Raw genomic sequence first — 21,838 nt, 5'->3', positions numbered from 1 at the left:
ACCGTACTCGTGTCACACTTGCACGTCAACCGCGTGCTAGCCAGGAGAAGTTAACTGATGAGAATCTTTCGGTCTATTAGCGGCGCTGCCACCGACGTGGCGTGCAAGCAAAATTGATATCTTTGCGTGTGTATGCGTTGCGTCCTTTCTATTTCATTTTTTCTTACTTTCGCAAATTCTATCGTCTCAAAATTGCTAGTGAAACGTGGATTATTTTCAATAAATTTTTATATATATAGTATTTTTTGCCAAGTTAGATGCAAACGCACACAAGTTTAAAATTTTGAACATAATTTATATACATTTAAAAAATATTTATTCTCCCTATTCGATAAATATCTAGATATTTATACTTTTTCTCTTTTAAATTTTCTATATTTTTTTACTTTTATTTTTAATTTATAAATTGTCTCATATTGCTTTATATAAAATGCTTTATATAAAATGTAAATTAATGTAAATTAAATAATATATTAAACGTCAAACATTATTTTTTGTTTTAAAGTTCATTATTTCTATTTTATTAGCTGCTGTTTTTTTGTCCGTCTCCTTCGACGCGAATCTTTACTTTGCGGTTAAAATTGCGGGGTACTGGTCATACAATAATCCGAAAGAATCGTAAACTGAAGATATAAACGTGCCGCGAAACACTTCCAGGAATCATTGCATGAAACATGTGTTTAAGATTAGAACGACGTTTCACTACGTACCATTCTACCGAATCCATTCAGCGAAATAAAATTCTATAAGTAGTCAAAGTTTAGTCAAAATTAAATACGATATTATTGAAGTAATTGAAATTTACATCGTTGGTTAAATATTGTACAAATGATACTAAAATTTTAAAACTAGTCCATTCAATATATTATAATCTCCAAAAAAATTTATAATTTACATATTTATAATCATGTAAAAGCAAATTAAATTTATATCATTACTTAAAAAAAACTTGTATTAAACGCATTAAAAATAATTAAAATTATTAATATTTTGACATGAAAGCAATGACATTCCTCTTATTTGGACTTGTAGTACCTTAGATTGAGAGAGTAGCTCTAGAATATCCTGAATATTAATGAAGATAAAGACGACTTTGTCGTAAGTGCTGATCCCAGAAAAAGCGTTAAAGAGACGAAACAGAGACAAGGAGGAAGAGGCAGAGAGGAGCACAGGCAGCACACACATTCCGTGAGCGCGTGCCGCGGTGTCAGTTCGGCGAGAGCGAATGATACGTAATTTATAATGGCATGAGACTAAATACCCGGCGCATGAGAGGAGGATACGCGCGAGTTAGGAGCGAGCGAGATCGTCGTCGGGAGCTACGTTGTCGGTCGCGAACAGAGACGACCGGTGTCTAAATATCGAGCGCATGTCGAGAGTGCCGTCGGCTTCTAAACGACAACGAAAATAGAAGCCGCAACGTGGTCCGCTATACGTCATCTCGCTCGAGCCGCGAAGATCCGCGCGTGGGATATTCGGCTGGTCGCCGACACCGTGTTTTCGAGCATCGTGTTTGGCGTTAGGTGGTATTCCCTCTAAGCGTCTACTTCATCTTTCTCTCGTCTCGTCTCGTCTCTCCTTCGCGTGTTTTCCAATTCGTTCCCGCAACGCGACAGAAGGAAGCGAGAAAAAAGAGCGCCGCTGCCTGTCGTCTTAATTGACTAGGTGGGGTTTTGAGCGTGTGATGACGCTCGAAACGATGTTCGCTCGAGTCGTTCGTAGGAAACGACGGTGTGTGGAACATACGGTAATAAATGTGACGCTCGTGTCTCGTGCTTGATCTTGATTCGGATTCTCTAGTACGCGATTGTCTACTGAATGTGAGAAATTCATCATCTATCTCATGATGACTAGGGATGATTTTTATATAGAATCGTAGAATTCGGAGTAATAATATATTATAAACGACAGATAAATCGCATGTAGCTTCAGTTTATATTTATTTACAAATTTCAGTATCATTTAGGAATTTTTTTTCTAAAGAAAATAAAGATAAAAAATTGAAGAATGAGATATTGAGATGCAAAGAGAATAGCAAATAGATTTGTCCCTTTTCAATTTTTTTCTCACAAAATTTGCTGCATATTAAAATATCTATCGATAATTTTTTTTCCGTTATACGTTATTATTTGTATAATAATATCATATTCATGTAATATCTAGTAATTTTTTTATTCTTTTCTGATTTGCACGAGAGAAAAAGTAGCAAATTGTAAACGAAGTGATAAGAAGAAAGGAATAAAAATAAAAGCAAAAATTAGATCTCTCTTAATAGACCGATTATCTTCTTAACGGATGGTTCGTAAGTGCACTTTTCGTCTAATGAAATAATGTGATTAGATTAAATAAAACAAGTATGTATTGAGATATCGTTTATATTTTTTTCTCTTTTTGCGAATCGAAATTTAATTTTTAAAAAATGTTCAAATAAAATGCATCTGATTCCAGATATTGAAAATTGATCGCGAAATAAAAGAAATCAACCTTGCTATAAACACTAGAAATATTCTGCGTCTTACTTTAGCAAGATTTTGGAATAAATTTTGATTTGCAAGTTTTTTTCTTGTGAGTTTTGTATACGTACTTTAAAATATATACATCTTGTTTTGGAAAAAAATGCAAAGTTTGAAGTTTTATATTAGAATAAATATACAATTAATTTTAGAATAAATATACAATTATCATAATTGAAAATATAATTATCATAATTGAAAATATAATTTATATTTAATCTTTAAATTTATGAACATAATTATATAACTGTTCAACTGAAATCCATTTGTTTGTAAAATGATTGATATTCGTCACTGCATCTCGTAAACTTCAGGGCGGTCGATGTTTCGCTGGAAAATCTTTCGCGCGACTTTTACTGTCGCACAACAGTAAAGTCCAAATTGTTCGATTGTCCGTTTCGAGTGGCTGCGCCATTGTCGGGCGATCGCAGCTGTCCCGTGCCTCTTAAATCGCAATTATACGAATGCCTAGCTGCGAAAAAGGGGGCCACTTTTCTGGCGTTTCGCTCAAAAACTGATCCTTCGAGCGGTCTACAATGGACGCGAAACGAATCGTTTGGGTTACTTTTATCCACCTCTCCTTCTCTCTTGTCCTCTCTTTCTCCCTGCCTGCATCTTCTCGTTTTGAGATTGCCATATTGTCGAGGGCGTGAGGTCCTTCCGAAGGAGATTTTCATCCGTAAAGCCATTCAAATACCGAAGAATGCTCAGTCGAGAAATACATGTTTGGCTTGTGTATCTGTACGCGTGGGAGATACGTGCGCGAATCAAGCTGAAGGTATAAAAGGTTGTATGTGCTTTATGGATCATACATACTGATCCAGTAGCATCGAGATGCGCGATTGTGAATACGAGAGACGTGTTTCCGATTATTTCTTTCCGGTTCATACTTATCTATACAAAAGTTCCTATTTTAAAAATAATATTCTGACAATGTTTCCAATATTCAGAATATTATTTTTAAAACAATTTAATGCTAAATAAACACATATATAAAATTAGTATTTTTATTGTAGAATGTAATTATTTAATTTAATTTATTTAATTATTTTATTTTATTTAATTATTTAATTATTTTATTTAATTTTTTTAAAATAATGTAATAATATTTACATTATACATCGAATAATTATATAAAGAAGGATATTGATTTCTCTTTCTTTAAATGTATAGTCCTTCTAAAATAATCTTGATTATAATTTCTATAGAATGTTATGCTGTGCCTAAATTTTAAATTCTTGGCGCTTTAACTTATTAAAATTTGTATTTATAATAATAGTGAGGATATCTTTGTCCGAGCAAATCGGGAAAATAGATCAGTAGATACACCGATCCCTGGGAAATTGCATTGTACTAGAAGATCCATTTATAAAAGATGTGACGTACTATTGTGCTCCATATACAACCGTGAAGCACTCGAAGTTGTTTAAGTCGTTGTAAAACTCGGAGAGGACCGGCTGAAGTATCGCTTTTCGTTCTCGAGTGGATTCGATTGTCGACTTCTTGAAAAGAATGAAATTGAGTCCAACAATCCAAACCCACAACCCAGGCAGGTGTCAAAGCTCCTCTCGCTCTTCCATTCTTTTTCCGAAAAGGTATCGTAAAATCGTAAAGACCGCAATGGATCTTGAACGATGTTAAACGATGCTTCTCGCGTCGCTCACTGTTCGCGCGAAAAAAATCGCGCCCCGTCAAATTAATAAGAAACGACTAACCATATGATTAACGACATTCGTAATAAATCTCGCTTTATGCAACATTTTTTCGTGAAAGAGAAATAGAACGCGAAAATAAAAGAAGGCAAAAGAAGTCGAGGATATCGGAATCTTGAAAAGCCGCCGTCTATGCTCAATCGAACATCCTGGGAGCCAAACATCCCCTTGTCGAGTGGATCAGAGATCTCTCGCGATCGTGTATAAACTAATTTATCTCGATAAAAGTGGTCTTAATGAGTTAAATTAAGCCGCCGCATAATGTATATGTGTGTGTATCACTTGTGCGGCGCCGACTCGACCGGTATCGCGCACACTCAAGAGTGATATACAGTTCGGTAATGGCAGGAGAATCCGACACCTGGTCCCGTGGCCCCTTTGTCAGCGAGTCTCAAAGACCGAGCGCCCCGCGCTACGAGAAGAGAACCACATAAACTCCCGTGGTATTCAGCTAAATGGTTCTAAAGTGCTTTCAAAATACGACGCTGCGCCGAAAACCTCGGCGGATCGGAGCGAGGCACGAAACTCGGGGAGGGGAGGGGAGGAGGGAGGATACGATATGGGTGGTTTCGGGAATAAAAATGCAGATTAGGATTAATACGCCGCACCGACGATTCCGTGCTTCCGTTGATTTATGCCTTAACCGTTTATTGCCACCGGTGGCTCGCGTCGATTTCTATTGCCGACACTAATTTTATGATTTAAAATGACAAAGCCATTCTATATAAGCTACAATATTTTTAATGTTTCATTGAATATAAAATCGAGAAAAATTCGATTAATTTAGACATTGTTTATAATTTGAATTTAAATTTAATTAATAATTATAAATATATTTATAAAGTACAGTTTCACACACATTACTTTTCTTATAAATATAATAAAGTTTTCATCGAATGTGTGGAATTGAATTATTTTTAATTGAAAATTTGGAGGAATTTATTTTGGATATTATTTGGAGAAATATTTTTTAAATTTTTATTCGTTTTTTTTTTAATACTTAAATTTCTATTATAAAACACATTTTATATGTTTTAATCTTCTTTTATCTCCCGAAACTAAGATTTTTATTCGCAAATAAGAGAGACGGATTCTTTGCAAGAAATATTTTCGATCGCGAAGTCAACGACGACAATTCGAACGCGTGCGTGGGTAGAAATATGTGTATCGCATTCACGGCGGTCCATTGATCTCTGGGACCAAAAACGCGTCAGGTACAGCTGCTTTGAAAAATGTATGTCGTCGATGATCGATATGTTCGGAGTATTTAATGCGTGTGATCTTCGTGGATTACTCGACCGTGAATATCCATACACTATCCGCTCTCATCCCTATGTCCTATCATCGAAAAATATGATTTCAATCACACGCATTATATTTTGACAATATAATTCTGACAAGCACCTATTCTCAGAAGTAGAGGTATAAATCGAGAGAGAAATTATTCGGAATATATTTATTATCATGATTTTTTTATTAATTGCAATTATCGTACTCGGTACACGCATGCTTTTTAAAATCGTAGAGACGAGATACCGAACGAACGATAGTTTCCGTCGTGGCTGTACCGTTTCTTTGCAAGAAGGTGCGACTATGTCTGAATACACTGTTGATTGGGCCATAAATGTGTCTGTTGGGGTACAAACATTTTTTTCCTCCTATTTCGCTTTATCATATCCTCCTTCGGAGAGCCACGAGCCATGCGGCACCACACGCAGGATCGCCGATGACTTTCCGAGCTATTCGATCGATGCCTCTCAGACTAACTCGCCATAACTCGATTGAATTCCACTTTGAAACGATTGACGCAAAGAGAGACTTAATTTTGAACAGCTTCGACTCTTTACCTAATTCAACAAGTCGATAGAAGTTGAAGAGTATTTCGCTTAAGATGATTGAGAGAATAGTTTAAAGTTAAGTATTTGAGATAGTTTAGATATTTGATGGATATAAAAAATTACATGCAATTGGTTGAATTATAATACAAATAAATATCAAAATCAGGATAAGTTATCGAAATATCTTAACTTTCTATTTTTCCATTAAAAATTGAACATGACAGCACAAATTTTTATTTTTAAAATAAAAATGTTTTTTCAGTATACTTTTCAGTACTATATTAATTATTAAAATTTATTTATGTTCTTTTTGATCGATAGAAATATAACTCTATAGATTTGAATTTATGCATAAAGATAATTCTGCGCTTCACATTGTAATAATGCACGATTGATAGAATTGAGCGTTTAAATTTAAAGAGAAGGAGGCGAGTAGGCAGGAAGATAATGCGGAATCCGGCTGAATAATTGCATTTGGATGCAGTTTGACGTGCCGGCACAAGCGAGAGTCATCCCGCTCGTGCTCGACGTCGGTCATCGAGAGTCTTGCAGCACCGCGTGAATGCTTGTCGAATTCTCGGAACCACCGACAATTCATGGCCGATGGGTGGTCTCTGCAATACGTGAGGTCTAATATATACCACTTTGTGGCGCACTTCGATATACACTTTGATGCAGTTTCATTTTCGAAGGAAGATAGCTGAAAATTAATATGAAAATTAAATTCTGAATATTCAAAAATAATTACATCAAATATCTACTAGATATTTAAAGATTGACAATTACTATATCGTTTTCATTTTATTTTATCATAAATACACAGAGATTATTTTTACATACTGTGATTTGAAAAAATGTCAGCTCAGCGAGATTATATTGATTTTTTAGAGAATTTTAGACAGTGTCTGGAAATTTATGTCATGGATCTTTTACTACATTGTCGTACAATTACTGTATATTACATTTATAAAGTTCTTTATACGTTTGATGGCCGCTTTCAAGTGCTCGTCGCGAAATACGTCAGACATCTCTGCCCCAAGGAACGATCTCGCTCGATGGAAGACAGTCGGTGCATTATTTATTTTCCGAGCGCGCGGGCGCGTCTTCGATTCGACGGGCCCAATTAAGCGATATATCCGCGAGCCAAGGTCATTAGCTCATTAGCCATTGATAGGTACATTCGGTGCCCAATCAAAAAGCATTCTTCGGTCCGCGCGTATTCGTGCTGATGTCATCCGACTCGTGGAAAATCGACGTCCACCGGACGGGCGTCTAACGTGAATCGTGTGGAAGGAAGACAAACGCGCGGCCGAGGCGGTCAACGAGCAGGGAGAAGCAGGAGAGATAAAAAAAGAAAGGAGAGAGAGGAGATGAAGGTGCGAAAGGAAAGATGAAAAGAGGGAGACGGGCAAAAAGGCAAGACGAAGAAGGACGGGAGAGGGTACGGTGAACGAGAGAGAAGAGGCTCGTCTCGTCGTCCACGAGACTAGTTAGCACCTTCTCTTAGGCTCGCGAGCTCTCGAATCAAGGCGCGCATTCTGCCTGAGCCGGGCTGGCCTGCCAGCCACAATGCGGCATTGTACTTAAATCAGATTCAATTTGGGCCCCATTGAAAATTACGCTTAATAAATTATTTGGGCAATTCATAAATCCGCCTGGCGCGCGGGTCTCTCGGTTGCCTCCAGTCCGACGAGAAAAGTCTCGCTCGCTCACAGTTTCGAAAGGAGTTGCGTCTCAACGGAGGACCGTCTCTACTAATGGATCTGCCGGAGATAAACCGGCGACTAAGACAAGCCAGGGACGTACAACTAATCATGTAGAGACAGACAAAATTATATTGGAAATATATTTTTTAAAGTAAGACTTTTAGAAAGGACAATCATTAATGCAGGTATAAAAAATTTTCTACTACGAGGTTATCTTCGAAAAAAAGTTTTTTTATCATTTATACAGGCATATTTCTTTGAGCTATAATCTTGCGCATTTTAAGATAAAATTACAAAGAACGAGATTCTTAACAAGGAGCAGATTTTGGATTTTTTAATACCTTTTATTCTGATATACATATAAATTAGAAAAGACATGCATAAGAATTAGAAAATCTTGCAATATCTGCACGCATTTTCCGAAATAAATTTTAAAAATCAGACAACGTCGGTAGATGTTAGATGATTAAATCCGACCCTGATGATGACTATGATTGGCTACGAGCATCGTCAGGTAAATACGTACGCATTCACATATGCGAGAGGATTCATTCTCTACCTGCGCGTGTACGGCGTTTATGGTACAAATTAGTAGGCAGTTATAAATGACACAGTATCCTTATTATCGTCTTGGCCTTATTTCATCGCCGTGTACGAACCACGTTTAATCCATTATTCAGAGAACAAAGAAAAAGAACGTTAAAAATACAGCTTTATTATACTCTTTAATTATAAATATTATTTATGTCATCTCAAGCGAGTCGGAATATTTATAAAAGATAGAATATTCGAAAATACGAACTGTACAGGTGAATCTGTTTTATTTTATAAAAAAAACCGGCATATTTTGGCACACATAATAAATTTTGAGTAGCTTTCATCGAGATGTGTGATATTCGCAAAAGTGTGTAAAGCAAGGAACGAGAGAAAATCTAAAAAAGGACGCGGCACGTTTAGAAAGCCGCAAACAAGGGGCTGACACGTTCAAACAATCATGGACCAGCCGACGAACCTATAATTAGCGTAGGATCTTTTTGGGAATCTCTTTCCCCATTCGTTTTCTGGAGCGGCACCGGACAGTTAGGACATGCCGATTCTGTTTCGGCAGATCGTCATCTCCAAATGTTAGACACGCAGTGTAAAGAACTCCCGATCATCTCAGAAGTTACCGCGCAAAATTGATCCAGACTTTAAAAAGGATCTTTTGGAATCTTTGTCTTTGATCCCTTGACTCGAAAATTCAAATATTCGACCGCAGAGCCTGCTAAATTTTATTAGGATGCCCTTAATTCCCTTGTGAATTAAATTCTTTCTTATATTACAAATTATTTAAGCATCAATCTTTAATCCTTTAAAATATTATATTTATTTTGAAATTCATTCGAAAAAATTATGAAATAAAGAATTATAAAATTATTAAAAGAAGATATATTTTCAATTTATAAGTTAATACATTATAATAAATTGTTAACATTTTCATGATGAATGATATAAACGAATATGTAACAATTAAAAAAATAAAAAATCGTATCCAATGAAATATTTAAAGAAATCGATATTCTCCAAAAATTGAAATTCTAATACAAAATTCAGATGTGCAGTTATAAATATCCACGAATTGTCAGCCTTAATTGAATGCGATTATCGATGGGCGTGTTTATGAACAGTTATTTCACAATCGAAATACAACGCCTGGTCTAATCTTCTAAATCACGCGATCGTGGATTAATGAAAGTATACACGGAACCACTCGAATAAAGTCATTCCTCATCTGTGTAATTTTCTAAACACCCTTTAATTAAATAATATCACTTTTAATATCCGTGAGTGCTTCTGATCTATTTCAAAATTTATCGATTGAAGGCATATGAGATACGGAAATTATAAATCGTAAAATTCAATCAAGGCTTATCGAAAGTCGAATCATCATCTGTTCAATTTGTTCTACTTAGAAAACTAGATTAATCTTTTTTATCATGATTATATTATAATTTATACAAACATGATATTAAAAGTTCAATATTTAATAATTTAATATTTATTATTTAATTGAAAATGGGCTTTATTTTTGGCTTAAAATTTGCAAGACTTTTTCAGTTTGCAATAAATTTAATAGATAGCCAAAAAATGTTTATGCAAGTTGTAAATTAATGCTCTGTTGGTAAAAATAAATTTTTATATTTTGTTTTTTTGTTGTTTAAATATATGTCCATTTAAAGATTCTAATACTATATATTTGAGGTATATTTCTATATTATTATATCTTTATCTATATTTCTTGTTCAATACTTTCATATTTAAGAATAATCGGGCAAGATATCGATAGAATTAAGATTAACATGCGGCGTGTCGTTCCAATCTAATTAACAACACTTATCGAGGATGTATAGGGGATGCTCCGGTAATTTCTAAGCGTTACACTTTTAATCAACGCTTCACGCAAGATTGACCAAGCGTAGCATCTCATACAATAGACGGTACGCCGTCGAGAAGGGTATAAAAGTATTGTGCCTTGATTTAAGGTCGCAACGCTGCCGTCACACAGATTGCCGTCTGCGATTCAGATAAAAGTGACGTCGATTTAGGCTCCACTGACAGCGAGTTATTCATCAAATATTGCTCAGGCATACTGCTAATGATATTAAAATCTGCAAATTGACAGGCGAGTACATGTTGTTGTTTTGCAGTCGATGGTAGTTTCAGAGAAAAAAAGCGTTCGAAGCACATATGAACAAATATAATATTACTCGATAATTTTATCATTTATTATACGTTCGATTGCAGAAAATAGATCAGTTTCAAGTCAAATAAGTCATTGTAAATATAGTATTAAATATATACATAATACAAATTATATATAATTATATACACAATTAAAAACAGATTAAAATCAGATATTTTCAAGCATTATTTTGTAAAAGTAATATTGATTAGCAAATTGTTAATAAGACTTGAAAACCTAAATACGCAAAATGAAACGAGCGTGATAAATAAATCGGTCAACGCGTGCAGTTAACTGCGCGAACGAGCGATCAACAAAAATTCAACGAGTACGCAAGAAAGTATAATTTTAGAAGTATATAAAGTGCAATAAATCTGTACGATATTACAGCGCTGTAATTAAGAAAGAATTTCGAACTTTGACCGATGGCTAGCACATCTTAAAGTTACGCATGAGCGAGAGAGATACAGTCGTAATCGCAACGATTCACCAACACTTCGAATTCGATACAATGAACGCATTCAGAGATAGTTTATCAGGCCGACAAGCACACGTACAATACACGCCTTTTTAAGACAAATTTATTATGTTAAGGGGCGGGAGACGTAATTGGGCAATCTCGTACATAAATATCATGGAGCAAATTAATTCATCATTTTATCACGATCGCGTTATACTTACGAATTTATCATTAAGCGGTCAAGCGGGTTATTCGTCTCATCTTGTTGATGGTTAAATAAGTTTTTAAACAAATAATTTTAAAATAAAGCAGGTAAAAAATGTGTAATAAAATACAATAATATAATTAATATAATTTAAAATAACGTCATAATTAATATATAATTAATATACTATAATTTAAAAAATAAAAAATATTACACAATAAAGTAATTTAAATAAAAAAAAGGTCTCTCTCTCTAATATTAAAACATTAAAGCGGTAAAAGCGATAATATATGTCCTAGTGTGCCGGAAAGCGCGTAAGGCACCCACCCTCATTAGTCCTTGATGAGGAATCACCTTTTTCTCGGTTCTACCACCAATTACCGGGCACCCGCTACCCGACCGAGATGAAACGAGATGCGTTTTGTCCAACGAAACTACAAGTCCGTCGCCAGGGCGTGGCGCCGAAATGGCCTGATGAGGATGGTCGGCGCAAATTTCTTTTTCGTTTTCCAATTCTCCGCCGCGGCCGCGTCTCTCTTTCCTTCCGCTGAATTTTCGGTCTGACACACCCTTCTTTCCGAAACGGTTCGATTTTTCATTGTTTTTTCGTCCCATTTTCCGTCTCTCTCTATCTCATTTGTACGAGGTTTTGAAAAGTTTTATTCTTGCGAGAATAAGTTCTAATTAGTCATCGTGTGTCATTGCATCGCGATCAATCTTCAATAAAGTTTCTAGTTTCTGACAAAAAAAAATTGAATAATTTATCATTTTAAGTAATAATTTATCATTTTAAGTAATGACTTATCATTTTAAATGTAACTAAGAGAAATGTGTAAATTACATTCGCAAAAATATCTGCGCGAGACGTAAAGATGTTAAACAACACATTGTTTTTTCACGTAAATTTTTTCAAGTTCAAATAAATCATATTTTTTTTCATTGACAAATTGGAATCGAGAAAAATTTATCTTAATCATATATGATATAAATATTCATTAATTAATTGAAAAGTTAGATTTATTTTTAGTTATTTATTTTATATGAAAGCTATTAATATCTTTTATTAACAATATGTCAGGAGAGTAGATAACGCTGATGTTTTCGAAGTATCGCTATGAATATGTATTTGTGAATTTTTGAAAGGATTAAGAGACATCTATTGGGGAGATATATTGTATCTAGATTACGTATCGCGCAAACGTAATTGCTCTTAGAGCGAGAGCGAGGATATAACGTTTAGCAAAAGCGACCGAGTGATAACTCGCAGATAACACTTCGTAATTAGTCACTGCCAATTAACAGCTGCTTAAACGGAAAACAACCGACTGCATTAATGATATTTGAATCGCAGTTTCACCGGAAACGAGCGCTTACGTCACTCTATATTTCTATCTTCTCTTCTTTCTTTCTCTTTCTCTTTTTCTTGTAACTCAACATCTTTTATAATCTCGTAGGTCGTAGAATATAGTAATCGCATTAAAGGAAACTATTCTGCGATCCAAATAAAAAGATGCAGTCATAAGATATTTGCAATTGTATAATTTATTAAAGAAATATCTCCGGACAATTTTAATTGGAACATTACTGTATTTTAATTTATATTATATACTAAATATAATTTATTGCATTTTATTTTATTTATTGTATTTATTGTACATCAAAAATAATAATTTATAAAACAAGTAAAATGAATTAGTTGGCATTGAATATTGGCTCAATAAATTTAATAATATATATAATTTTTTACGAAATATTGTAAAAAATATATTTTCTTTATATATAATATAGAATAAGTGGAACCTTACACAATTTCTACTTTTTTATCATCTTTTCAGAAAATTAGAAATTGTTTTAGAAAGGATGAAATATTATTTTGTTTTGACTTTTCGTAAAATTTTATTTCTAATAAAATTTTACAATAAATTTTGTTTGCAAAGAAAGATATCTTTCATTAGAAGATAATCAAACAAGAATACAAGTTGCAACCAAATAAGAATGCAAGTTGCAACACAAATAGAAATTCAGTTTATGCGCGCGCGATGGACGTTTTTTCTCATTTTCCTTCATTTATGTACACTTCGCAGCTCGAGATCAATATAATTAGCAGATAATGTCCGCACTACTGCAACAAAATAAGTTTTTGCAAATCATTAGCGTATTATTTTAATTGAAAACATCGACTTGGAATTAATTATCGCAAGAGAGAAAAAGAGGGTGTGCTGTTCTTGTTGCGTTACATATTTATTCGCACATAAGTAGATCTCGTTTTCCCTCCGACGTTTCTCTGTCGCTTATCTTGTTGCCAATTAATTGCCTGTGGCATAGTTTAGATGAAGATAACTAGAACCATTTCTTCCCCTGCAATCTTATTCTGATGCTTGTTTGTTCGGACTGCTTTGAACTGCAGCCATAATTTGTGAATACTTTGTTCTTCGGAACGCGAGGTGGTAAAATTAAAAATATTTTTCTTTAGCTAACATTGCCTTCAATTACTTCAATGTTAATTAACAATCGATAATGATTACAGTAAAATAATCATAAAATGATATAAGTTGGTATCAATTATACTTTCACTTATAAAATTAGTTTGATGCTCATGATATCCTACTTGTTATTTTTATATAGAATTAAATATGAAGGTTTATATATATTTAATATACATAGTGAAATTAAATTTTAAAAAATGCTGTCTCTATTAAAATATATTTATAAAAATTTTACATATTGTTAAAAAAATATCGTATATGGACATCGAGAAACATAATTTAAAAAAAAAATTATTATCTACATAAAGAAAATATATTTCTCAAACGCTAATTTTGTTAGTAATATTGCCATATTTATGATTAGATATGTTTAGATCTTCTTCTTGTCGCAATTATATGCTAACGACATTATTAATTAATTCTAATATATGTACCATCGCAAAACAATTCCTAATATGTTCGAATATTCCACATAGCAAATTTGTGAAGATGAAAATATATTAATTTTTTTATTATAAATGATTATATTATTCGATTCAATCTTATTATTCGAAAAGTTATTAATTACAATTTTTTTACATAAAAATATTTAAGAAAACATTGAGATTTGCATTACATGACGATACAAATTACGATTTCAACTTCATTACAAAATGCATAGTGTAAAAACATGCTTATTACACAGCTCTAGTTATAGCCACTTCTGATTATCAGTGGGTATTTTATTACACACTTTCACGCGAGTTACTATTGTACTGAGCTAATTAAGTTTTTTCTGCGGGGAAGATTATATCCTTTCATTACATATGATAAGAAATCTACACAAATGCCATTACATGCATGTGAACATAAATCTACAGGTTTCCCATTCTGTTATCGTTTGCTAAGACGAGTACAAATCTTTCATAAAATTGTTTTTTGGTTTCATCAATTAATTTTATCAAATTAACATAATTGCAAGAATTTTATTTTTTATTTAATATCGATAGAAAAATGATACAGTATTTTTTATATATTTTAAATTATTTTAATTTTTCTTTACATTGTGTTTAACATAATAGTAAAATAAAATTAGTATATTTCTTTTTAATATTATATCTAACAGCATAACAAAAATATTTTCTGAGAAATGTAGACCACACCATTGGTAATCTCCCGATCTATCATTTCTTATTTTGTGACAAATTTTGACAGTCAGTTTATCCGATTAAGATTTACAAAAAATATATCCTGCTTGTCTCTTGTAGACTTTTGTTGAGACGTATTCTTCCTGAATTTTCTCACATTGCTCGTTTCAAACCTTTTCATTTCTTATAAGATACAGGTAAAAGATTGGATTAGGCTGGATTTTGATTAAATCCTATTTAAATGATTCACATTAAAATATATATGGTTTCGTTCTAATCCAATTTGCAATGCCTGTCTCAACAAGAGTCGTTTTAAGAATCTAAAGAATACAAAAGTATTCAAACATTTCTAAGAATTTTTTAAATATTTCAACGCACAATTTTCAGCGAATTAAAAAAACGAGATTTAATATTAAAGGTTTTATGTTAAAGAGATATTACAGATTTATAATTTACATTTGTATCATTATTTTAATTCTTAATAATACAAATCAAGAATATAGTTAAATTTTTTAAATCTTTTTTTCTTAAAATTTGAAATATACAGACGCTGAAAAAATAAATTAATATAAACATAAATTTTCATTAGGATGAAGTTCACTAAATAAATACAATCTTTTTACTAAGGATTTATTTGACGAATTGTAATCCGCGTATCTTTTAACGCTCAACATTATATTATAATACATATATTAGGTAAACTGAACAAAATCATGATTTATGATAATTAACCCGATTTAACATGAGATTAACCAAAAAGCTAACCCTTCAACTTTGTAGGTAAATACACCACCGCCCTTTCAGGTAGTCTCGATAGTGACGCGACAAGACGATAGCTCCGCGGGCGAACGGCACGTAAACCCAGAGGCCATCGCATCCTTATTATATCAGGCACTTATCCCTCCCTCCCCCCAGCGGCATTCATGTCATGCCTGCATGTGCGTGTACGTTTATACGTGAAGGTAACCGAGATGGGGTTGCGGGACGGAGAAGTGAGGGATAGTTACCACGATACGCCATACAGTGACGCGGGAAGAGGGAGAGGCCCCGCTGTACCACCCTCATATCTCTCACGCTTCGCGGGTATTTCTATGGGAGGGAGACGCCCGTCTAATTTCCTGTCCTGAATTTCGAACGAGCGAGAATTTGCACCCTTGAGTTCACATCAACGCGGTGGCAGGAGGGACGACCAGGCGGTAGGGGGAGGAGGAGGAAGAGGGTGATGGCTTTTGAGAGGTGGAAAATGGGGAGAGAGGTTGAAGGAAGGGGTGAGGGAGGGCACCGGTCGGGAGAGCGACGGCCATAGGTGGAGGGAAAACGCGCAAAATCGTCAGCCACCCTTCTATCACCCCGCGCTTCCACCTCGCCAGAGTTGCGCCATTTTTCGATATCATTCTCTCTCTCTCTCTCTCTCCCTCCCTCCCTCCCTCCCTCCCTCCCTCCCACCCTCTCTCTCTCTCCCATTTTCGTGTTGCGAATGAACATGTTTTTTTTCCATGTTCCTCTCTTCCGATCTTTTTTTCGTTTGCGACGTCAAGCGCGCTTCCGTTCACGCGGACGCGACGCACGCCGGCGCCGGCGCGACGACAGGCCGTTCTTTCCGATTCTAAAAAGTGCATGGAACTTTTGGAAGTATTTCCCGATATCAAATAATTCCACGTTCTCGTTTTGTTCAGATTGGAATATCTCTCGTATGAAATGCTGATGTATTTGAAAGATGAATAAAGATCAAATCGAGATAAAAGTTGCCGAGTAAATATATAATAAATTTATTTGTATGGAATATTTTTAAGTTTATTTTTAAATAAAAAAATATATATCAGAGAAATCACACATTTTTATTATCAGTTAGAATCTTATGACATTACTTAAAAATAATTTTAATTAAAAAATATTTTCTACATTTAATTGTTCGGAAAAAGAGATGTGGTTTCTTAAATAATGTTTAAAAAATTCTTATAATGCATATGGCATTTTTTGATAAAAATGTGTCATGTGAAAAAAATAAAACTTGGAGTTTGTTCGCTGTGACGACAGATAGAGCTTTCGCTTCACGTGCTTTCAAGAAGCCCTAGAGAAACTACTCCGGAAAAAAACGTATATTATATGAGGGACACGTCGAGCGTGACGCGATATATGCTTTCCACGGAGCGGGCCCCTTTTACGCGGGGTTCTATTATGTGATTGTTATGAATTTCCTATTAATAATAAATAAACAAACATAATGGAGAGGCCGTCGCGGTGCGTTAGCCACGACGATGCATCTGGTTCCTTCCTTCGGTCACAAGGGTAATTCAATACGAACACCCCGTGTATCCGATGGATAACTATCGAGGATTTCGCTCTCTCTTTCTTTCTCTCTCTTTTTCACACTTCTCTGTCGACTGTATCATCATTGGCGTACTTCTGGACGATGAAGCGCGCTATTGGATGCTCTGGGAATAACGACTGGTAACAAATCATCCCCTTATGGTTGATGCTCAAGTCCGCGTGACAATCTTTTTTTTTCGTGCTACCCATCCCGACTCTATCAAGGGTAAATTTAATGCATTAAACGCTTTAAATACGCGGTCTTGTATAGCACTTTACGATTTCATGTTTAGATATGCGCTGGTGTGAATGGAAATTTGGCACGAGGCAAATTGAAATTTATTAGTGACTTTTCCTTGTCTCTTTAAGATTGCGATGACACATTTTTTTTACTTTCCTCTTACGCACGTTTCAGATTTTATCCAAAGACAAGATACTATTGAATAATATCATTTTCCGAAGTGAGTTCGCAATGCTATCGTGTCAAGAATTTATACTGTATTTTTCTCTCTTTTTAAATTTATTTTTTGTTTCTTTTAGAAGGAAAATTTAAACATTACTTGTATAATTTAATATTATGTGTATAAAAAAATAACATTTATAAATATAAAATTGATAAATATTTTACTTGTCGTCAGGAACAGTATTGCTAAAAATCTGCATATATTTTTTTGTTTAGGATAAAAGAGAGAAGAGTGATTAATTACAGTGTGACAGTTCGAAATTTTTGTAAAAGTAAAAAGATATAATATAGCTACGGGTGGTGCCATGATACCTTTGAGATTTTAATACCTACTAACTATGCCTATGACTTACTTCGGATTTTGCGTCTCAAAGAATTAAAATCCTTTTCGTCAGAATGACACTTTGAAATTTGCTCTACACCTAATGTAGAAAAGAATGCTTTCTTTAGAAAGAAGAAAACTATTTTTTAAATATTTATTTATTGGAAATTAATAAATCCAAATTTTTTTATATTTATTTCATCCATAGTATATGTTTTAAACTATTTGTACTAAGAATTCTCAAATAAAAATTCGCCATACAAAACTCTAAAAAACTTAGATAAAGAGTATCAAAAAATTATTATTTGTTTCGTTAGCGCAAATAATCCCATATTTGATAAAAGAATAGATTAAAAAAAATTATCACATAATACCTATCACATAGATCTAGGAAAATCCTTAAATCATCAAACAGGTCAACTATTCATTATATCAACAGGATTAGAACGAGCTAAACCATCAGCAATCATTAACAGCACAGCATGTGTCGTCGCTTTACCTGAAGTTGCTTTATCTTGATTTTTATTTTATTTAAATGCTTAGTTCGAGCTCAAATTTACTTTTGATACGAATATCTTCGATCTATTTGCATATGTTTGAAATAAAACATTATTTTATTTCATTTTCAAACCTGTTTATCTCGATAAAATAAAATTTTATTTTTCTTCGAAAGCATTAAACATACCATAAAATAATACTTGATTTCAAAGACAGTGTAAAATATATTTTTAATTGGAAATTAAATGTAATTTTTATACTATATAAATAAAGTTTAATATCTTCATCAATAAATTGAAATATAAAGAAATAATCAAACAATATCTACAAAGTGTCAATATCAAGCAGCTGCTTCAAATCCAAAATGATGAGTGTTTCTAAAATGAAGGGATAATAAACGAAAAAGAGAAATTAATAAAAAAGTTGTCCCAATAATAACATGAATTCCGTGGAATCCCGTAGCGATAAAAAATGATGATCCATAAATAGAATCTGAGATAGTGAACGGTGATTCCTTATATTCAATTAATTGAAGAATAGAGAAATATAATCCTAGAATAAAAATATAAAATAAAAAAATATATTTGCGGAAAATATCGTTAATAAAAATTAACTGTAATATTATAACAAATGTTAAATGACACTTTTTGAAAAGAAAAAAAATAAAACGATAACTATGATACATTTTTATGATAAAACTCAAATTCTTTGATGACACATTTCGGCTTCTGCGCTTTGTAAATTTATTTCCACATCGATTCGTAGATTCGCTTCCACATCGTGAAGCAAATATTTTCTTTCAAGACGATTCGGCATTAATACGAGTATTAAAGGTCGCGAGAGCGAGAAAGCGGCAAGAAGGCATTAGTGCCGGCTTATTAGGCCCGCGAAAAATGGTCGAACGTCTTTCCCTCGGCAGGTGATGGCATAATACGGTCGCGGCATCGCCACCTTCGTGGCAGCTAATTCCACATTAACTGCACTCTCTAAATCTCTGTCAACGCGTCGTCTCTAGGGCGGCCTCGACAAAAGCCGAGATTCGACTTTCCCGGTGGCGCACACACGCATCAGCGCTCACACATATATACGTTCTTTCGCGCGCACACGCATCCGAATCCCAGAGTCGATTTCAAAATGACTACTTACTACTCTCTCAGAAGCACCGAAACGATACGGACCGCAGCGTCGGTAGACAGCAACAGGGGAATTATTCGACCATGAAACGCCAAACTAAACGGCGCTTTGGGCACTCAGGACATGAAGCTTGAACCCCTACCCTTGAGTGACTTTGCGTATATATGCGTCCGCACGAACGCACACACCCGCGCACACAAAACGCGATCGTACCGCCCCTTAGAAGCGGAGTAAATTCAAATGAGATTATGAAAAGTATACATAATGAGAGGTGCTCAGGAATATTCAGAAAATAGAGAACGTAAAACAATCAAAGACAGTAATTAATTTTTAATGAAGTGAACTTAATTTTGCAATGATAATATTACTGTGCAATTTTGTGATCTGAAATGTTTGTGTGAAAAAATTATTAAAAAATATAAAAATAAATAATAAGCTAATTCTAAGGAGAGGAAATTATATATTGTACAATCATAAGGAAATTTAACGTTGAAAATAGTTGTTTTATGAATTTAATTTTTTTAAAATGATTTATGCATATACATATGATTTTAAATCTTCTGTATCTTAATTTCTGTTTTAATTTTAACAAACACAAATATAGATTCTATATAATTGTTTGTTATTCATGTAATGTTGCAAATTGTAATTTTGAGATACCGGTTCGTATAAATGCATAGATATCGCGTATTTATACCGGCGTACGTGGAACATCACAAAAAGGGCATAATGGAGCCTGTAGTCAGATAGATGTACATAACGAGGCCACAGGAGGGGTGGGGTAAGGCACGAGGAGGCAGGGTGGCGCGCGGAGGTTGTCGAGATATAAATGGCGGGGAGGAGAGATCAGAGAGGGTTGTTCCCCCTCATCCAGAACGCATCTGCCCCATTATGCTGCCCCGGGGCACTCTCGAGACCATTAATCCTCACTAAACGACAGCCATTTTGTACCTAAACTGGATTGCCGACTCACTAACTGGTTTTGAGGACGCTTAATAGACTACTCGGTGCTCCTATTATGGCGATCGCGCGCGTCCACGCTGTATTTCGGTGTCGTTTATTCCCCGTTAATGTGCAAATCTCAGGGAACACTCGGGACAGATCCCCTCTTGCGCGCGCGCAAACGCATTTTGCTCGTCACGGTGCTGGTAAATTACAAAAGACATATACATACATACATACATATATATATATATATATATTCTTTATACATGCACATATGTAAAACAAGGGTGAAAAGAGAAAAGAAATAGATCAAACATAATAACAACAAACATTATTATTTTGTTGTATAATATTTAATTATCTATTTTTAGAAACATTTATTTCTACTTGTGTCACGTAATTTTATTTGAAATAAATATATAAATATATAAAATAATATAAAAGTAATTTTTTGTTTAGCATTTACTTATAAATTGTTTAATATTAACTTATACAAACACTCACATGTAGTATATATTTTAAAGAAATATATGTCAGATTTTTTTATAATTATATATTAATTATTTTGTATCTTTAATATTATTATTTTATATTTACGATATTCTAATATTGTTATATTTATAATATTGAGATTCCAAATAACATATATATATTTAATTATCCGTATAATAATTTTTTGTTTTTAGTAAATCTAATAAACTTTATAACAAATAATCTGAATTTAATTGCATACTAAAATTAAAAATTGCTGGGCATTACGAAAGCTCAGTTGCATCAGCATCGTTACTTTCGCTGAAAAAGCACCAAGGGGACATAGTCTATGAGTTGTAACGAGATTTTTGTTAGTCAGATTCTAACAAAGTTAATTTTCATGAAAATTATAAAAGAATAGTATCTAACTTCCAGATTCTTCTCACGGTTTTCCCTTAAGATTTCCCGATGTCATTTTAGTTGTCATCTTATTGGATTAGTGTAATCCGACAATAAAGTATATAGCTAATCTATGTTGCACCGCAGTGACATCGTCGCGATTGTGTAGATTGAACGTATTGTACTAGAGTAGCAGTACTGTTGAGAGTTTAGACAGACGAGGTTTACTATGATTAATCTTGTAGCACACCAGAGAGTTTCACTAACATATTTCTGAGAAAAGAAGTCGATCGATAAACAATGAAATTTATTTGAAATTTCTCATTCTCATTTTTTCAATTTCACGCCAAGTAATAAATGATATTGATTATGATGCTTTTTTAAGCTACTGTACTGAGCATACTACGATTAAACTTTCGCCTTTTGCCCTTATATATGAATATTAATGATTACGTAATCTCTTTCATCAAAAATGTCTGCATTATATATTTTCTTATCTAATAGTTACAAAAAGTTTGTTCCAATTA

The 21,838-nt window shown here is 33.7% G+C and overlaps 1 long non-coding RNA gene across 3 annotated transcripts in view; it reads left to right on the top strand.

Moving 5' to 3' along the window:
* The window catches only part of LOC145969310 (uncharacterized), a 101,718-nt gene that overhangs the window by 39,638 nt on the left and 40,242 nt on the right, over positions 1-21,838 (top strand). For 2 of the 3 annotated variants that reach the window (XR_014438038.1, XR_014438035.1), the window contains one exon: positions 2,204-2,232. The exons of the other annotated variant lie outside the window; for it this stretch is intronic. This is a non-coding gene — a long non-coding RNA (uncharacterized LOC145969310). Of the gene's footprint in view, positions 1-2,203; positions 2,233-21,838 lie in introns of those variants that run through there. 3 annotated transcript variants of the gene reach the window in all.

Source organism: Camponotus vicinus, unplaced genomic scaffold (assembly GCF_025532165.1).
Source record: "Camponotus vicinus isolate PSW18456_S1 unplaced genomic scaffold, iyCamVici1.0 SCAF_3, whole genome shotgun sequence".
Lineage (NCBI taxonomy): Eukaryota > Metazoa > Arthropoda > Insecta > Hymenoptera > Formicidae > Camponotus > Camponotus vicinus.
This window is presented reverse-complemented; position numbering and strand designations above follow the sequence as displayed.